Genomic DNA, 6,109 nt, shown 5'->3' with positions numbered 1-6,109 from the left:
GGGAAAAGGAAAAATTGGTATTTGGGGAGATTTCAAGATTTTGAAGAAAGAAGAATAGCCAAACAAGGCCCTTGTCTCATTAAGGGTGTTTATGTCATTTTGCTTTCTTATTTCTAGCACAAGATAAATAGTTCTCTTCTTCTTCATGGAAGACGTAGACTATTTTGGATATTGATATTTTGAGATTGTAAACTCTTTGAGTGTTGAGAGCTTGCTAGAGCTCGAGATTGTGATATTGTTGAGAGGATTGGTTCTTAGGGTGTCAAATCCCTATTGGTCATCCCAAGAGTTGCTCTTTAGTTCCTAAATTGAGGCCAAGTTAATCTAAGAACTTTGGTTGCTAATTTGGGTCTTTAGTTGTGTCAAATTAACTATCCTTTTTCTTTTCTTGCATTTTATTTCTATTTTCGTTCTTAATCATGTATCACTTATATTACTCGTGTCCTTGGCTATACATGTCATGACCTATTACTGCACCGTTATCTCGCTTTCTTTTTATTTCCTCCTTTCAATTAACTCCTTCTTCTCTGGTGCTCGCTTTCTTTATCACATAATCTTTATTCTGAACTTTCCCTATAGGAGAACTTTATAAGTCTTTCTTATTCGTTCTATAGCACGCCTTTATACTTTAGTCACATAGATTACATCATATCTTTTAGTCACTTCCTCACTAGGCTTTACTCATTTTCATAACAATCCTTATTATATTCACATTATATCCTGCTCGTAATCAATCCTCTAGTGTAACACTTTAACCTTTTACCCTTTCAGTCAATCTTATCCTTAATACCTCACAAGCAGTCTTATCAATACATTCGTATTCGTCACAATTCTTCTTCCTCTGTACTCTTTTCTTAATCATACTATTACTTCTTCTAACTATAAACTCGTCGTAATTTATCCCTGCTTGTCAATTCAGTTAATACTTCAATATAACATTCTATTAAGATTTGCCAGCCTTTTCTAAATCATCTCTTAGTATCACAAGCCCTTTCCAAATTGTCCTAGCATTTTTTTTTTTTACCATGGCGATATCAACCTCATAATCACTATTACTATCAATTCAGCAGCTAACTTATTTCTCAAGGTCAGCCGTACTCGCAACTTAGTCCAACCCTATCATTACTATTGACATGACCTTTCAAGACATATTACGAACCTATATCTCATTCTCTTTTTATTCCTAGGAAAATTTTAGCAGAGTTTCCCCTGTATTTCTTACTGTCTCAAAACCTGCACGCAGGAAATACCAACAATGTCTCACAGGGCCAACATATATATGTATATATATATATATATATATATATATATATATATATATCTATATATATATATATATATATATATATATCATATGATAGCCACACAGGGCTCCCAATTTCAAGTAAAAGTATAAAGATGTCGAAACTTACCTCATATATCACACCTCGAGACGTACCTGATCCTTTAGCGATCTGTCCTGTTATACCTTCCTATCTACCTCCCCTTTCATTCTTCAACTTTACATTTCAATCGTACTTCAATATTCTTACCTTGCCCGACATACATTGTTATATCCCGCATTTTAGTGCAATCGGATAATTCGAGACAATCGCGGGAGGACGACAAGCAAGGCCACATTTTTATTTTGAAAAAGCATACGAGTGACTTATGACGTATTTAGAAGCGGAATTGTTGAGGAAGGTCAAGGGCATAAAAGGGAACTCGCAAGTATGACTGTGGAAATGTGGAGAAAGACGAAGGGCAAATTTGAAAGTTGGAAAAATGTTTCATGAATTACAAGAACTAGCCCAAAAAGAATAAGTGGGCTTGAATTTTTTTAAAAAAATTAGAGGCCCAACCGGCCATGACATGGGGCTAGGCCCAAGATTAATTCATTCATGGCAAAAAAATAAAAATAAAATAAGATGACTAAGTCATCTTATTTGGTCAAATCCCCTAGAAAATTCAAGAAAGATAAAAAGGGGACCATGTAACCATATTTGTTAAGATTGAAGGACCTATTTATAAATATGGGAAAAGTTTGGTTTTAAATAGATGACTAAGTCATCTTTTTTCCATAATTCTCTAGAAATTCCTAGGAAAAACAAGAACAAAAAAAAAAGGAGGAGAAAGACCAAGGCCTTTCGGCCATAAGGAATTTCCAAGAAAAAAATTGCAAAATTTCTCCAAAAATCATTTCTTGCTAAGTAGAGGGTGCCTAGCAAGGTGGAGTGTTCATTTGGGCAAGAAAGACTCATGTTCATGCAAGTTTAAATTCCTAGCAAGGTGAAGAATTGAAGAGAAGGTAAGAATTTATTTCCTTTTTATGTTATGGAAGCTTATGCATGGTATGGTGTATGAAAGGAGTGAAATTCATGAAGAGCAAAAATATGGAGGGGTGGCCGTGCAAGTGTATATATGTGTAGGAATCATATTTCAATTATTTTATTTATTATTTGGTTGTGGTTGTTGAGGATACTATGTTGATAATGAAAGTTGAATGAATTTGGAGAGATTGTAGTGTGCATGATGTTTGGCCGAGTGTTGCATGTATATGTAGCCGTGTAGTAATAGTGTAGTGTGGAAGAAATGAGTTAATTTTATTTAGAGTATTGGTTATTGTTGTGTGGATTTTATATTACTAACAAATGTTTAATGAGCTTAGTGAAGTTCTAGTAGTTGAAGACTTGTTATGGGAGATTATGTAAATGGAACATAATGCTTTTGCATGCATGGAAGGCAATGTTGTTGGTATGATGTTGTTAGTATATAAATGTTACGGTTGTTATGGGTTTTGTTGGAATTGGAGAGTCTTGAAAGAAGTAGTATATTGATCAAATAGTTGGAATGTACTTTGAGTTGATTATTGAAAATTGTAGTGTGATTGTGGGCATTATTGTAGTAGTTTGGCCGGGTTTGAATTCCCGGATTTGTTGTTGTTGAGAATTTGGCTATGTTGAATGTTGAGGATGGTATATTTACAGAGGAAGTGCTGCCGAAATTTCGGTAGCCAAGTGTTCAAGTAAGATTCTAACTCTAAGGACCCCAATAAGAGTTTTGGTAAATATGACCAATTTTGCGCATTTTCGACGAGATTGCGACGCGGTCGGAATAGCTAAAGAGGCCGAAAGAGGTATGTAAGGTTTCCCCTTCCTTTCTTGGCATGCCTTAGACGTATAGGTTTGATTTCGCGCCTCGGGGACTTTCCTAACTCTAGAAATCCGCGATTGAAAATAGGTACTATTCATTCGAAGATTGAACTAAAAGTACTTGAATTGTGAAAGGAGTGTCTAAATATTCTAACGTGCAAGGATAAGACCCGATTACCCTAAGGCCTTCATAAATAACGTCATGACACGTATTATAGGTAAGTTGAGTACGCCACCTCATTTGACTCGAGGTGGGCCCACTGTTCTCAGGTTTTCTTTAGTGCTTTGATTATTAAACAATAAGTGTTGTAACTACTTTAATGAGAATACTTCTACGACGATAATGATAACAGAATCGAGCGCTATATGCGCGCTAATAAATGAACATGGTATAAGTATATTATATAATAGCGAGTCGAGCGCTATAGACGTGCGATATATATTTATACATGGAATTTTCATATATATTTACGGGCGCTATAGACGCCGATATTCATACATGGAATTTTCATATATTTACGGGCGCTATAGACGCCGATATTTATTCATGGAATTTTCATATATTCATGGGCGCTATAGACGCCGATATTCATACATGGAATTTTCATATATTTATAGGGGAAAAGGGAGGTAATGGCGAGGGGCGTTATATCGCATATCCACCGATCGGTTAGCATTACATGACTTGATATCGTCCCGGACGCGGGATGCCGGACGCGGGACGTGTGCATATTTATGGTTAAATGGATCGGGCGCCGACGCGGCAATATAATATATATTCTATATTTTACGCATTTATGTATATATATAAATGAGTAAGGAAAGTTAAGAAAGCATGGCATCTGCCCAAGGGCACCTATATATACAGGTTATGTTTCTATCCCAGGACTTGAGTTGTAATTCTTTTATGTCATTATGCATGATTTATGTTCTCGTATATTACTATTCATGCCTTACATACTCGTACACTATTCGTACCGACGCCCCTTCTTGTGGGCGGCACGCTTCATGCCGCGCGGTCGTGACAAAGCGGTTTGATCCTTAAGAGCTCTACCACCCGCACTTGACGGGCGCCCCGGTTGTTCGAGCCTCACTCCCGTGGTACTCTTTTGTGTATATATTTTCGGGCACGACAAAGACCTCGGTCCTTTCTATGTATAAGTGTATTATGTCTAGAGGTCGTAGACGGATATGTACGATCGCTTAAGTATAGTTAAATATGTGGTATTTTGGCATCCTAATGCTGTTGTATAAAGTGATAGCGAAGCTAACTGGTCTATGTTTATAATGACGCTGCTAATGTTAATGTTTAGTTTGGGAAAAGAAAAAGGGGCACTGTCCATACGACTTGTTAAGAGGTACAGGTACAATGATAGGTAAGGGGTGCTCGGTACGAGTATCGGGTTCCCGTCACGGCCCCTAGTTGGGTCGTGACATACATCTTCCGTACCGTTGCTTACCTGTGTACTTTGCAACTTCCAATATCATCAGTCACTTTCTTCTATCGATGTCGTTCTTCTGCTAAAATCAAGTTTTAATATAAGGAATCTCATTTCCTATGGCTTGGCTCTATCGTACGATCTTAGACATGAAAGAAAGGTAACATCCTAAATGTCCTGTAGCTTCCTGTTTATAGATATGGTGCACAGCACACCGATAAACAAGACTCTACTAGACACGGTCTGTAGACACTCCGAGGATGAACCGCTCTGATACCACTTTTGTCACGACCCAACCCCATGGGCCATGACTAGTGCCCGAGCTTGACACTCGTATACGTACCTGTTAGATAAAGTCAAACTGGAACAGAGGACGGAATGGAAACTTGTAAAAATAACTAAAGATTCATAGCGTCATATATCACAATAACCTGTCTCCTGAGGAGTCACAGCTAATCAAAGCATAACACAATACGCAAGCCGACAAGGCTGCCACTATATACGGGAATGTCCAAAACAAGCCATATTGACACAGCTGACCAAAACTTACATACGACCCACACATGTCTACAGACCTCTAAGAGTATCAATAGTGAAATATGACGGGACAGGGCCCCGCCGTACCCCTAGATAAACATAAGTCTACATCAACAGATCTGTACCAAAATAGTCTAGGCTCCGGAACAATGGAGCTCTCCAAAACAGCTGAGCAGAAGTCCTAAACTGGAGGATCACCGAATCGAGTGTCTATACCTGCGGGCATGAAACTCACCCAAGAAGAAAGCGGGCCGACGAGATATGTACTGAGTATATAAAGCATGAAATACAATAAAGAAGATCATGACTGAAATAAAGATTACAGGAGACAAGTATGACAATCAAGATACCACTGTACTTGTACCTTATGAAATGAAAATCATGCATAACTATATCATGTACTATACCTGGCCCATCATGGGACTCGGTGCCATCATCACATCATCATATCATATCATATATATACACACACACCGTACCCGGCCCTCTAGTGTGGGACTCGGTGAACAATGCAGTGAAACTGTGCACGAAAATATACCCGGCCCGGGACTCGGTGAAAGATATATTAACAGCATGCACGAGCAGAGTAGTGAGCAACCATATGCAAACTAAACTATCATCTAAGACTCAATAGAATAATTAGAGTGGACTAACACATGAGAATCAAAGACAACAGTCATGTCAAGTACCCCTCGAATGTCATTATGGATTATATCAAAATAGAACTTTCTGAATCATTGACACGTATCAAGACATAATGAAATAGCTTCCGGAAATCAAGAACATTAGCCATCCTGGGAGTCATTCTCTAAGAATAGGAGCTTTATACATTCGTCGTCACATTTGTTTCATATAGATCATGCCAAAAGAAAGAAAGGATAGCTTTACATACCTGGAAGCTTACTTTTCACTTTCCAACTTACTTCTTGTCTTGCAATCTACGCATGATCATTCATAGTCTCATAATCTACATGTAAAACCATTCATATTATTATTAGGCTT

The sequence above is a fragment of the Lycium ferocissimum genome, chromosome 8 (assembly GCF_029784015.1).
Source record: "Lycium ferocissimum isolate CSIRO_LF1 chromosome 8, AGI_CSIRO_Lferr_CH_V1, whole genome shotgun sequence".
NCBI lineage: Eukaryota > Viridiplantae > Streptophyta > Magnoliopsida > Solanales > Solanaceae > Lycium > Lycium ferocissimum.
Note: the sequence above shows the minus strand (reverse complement) of the source record.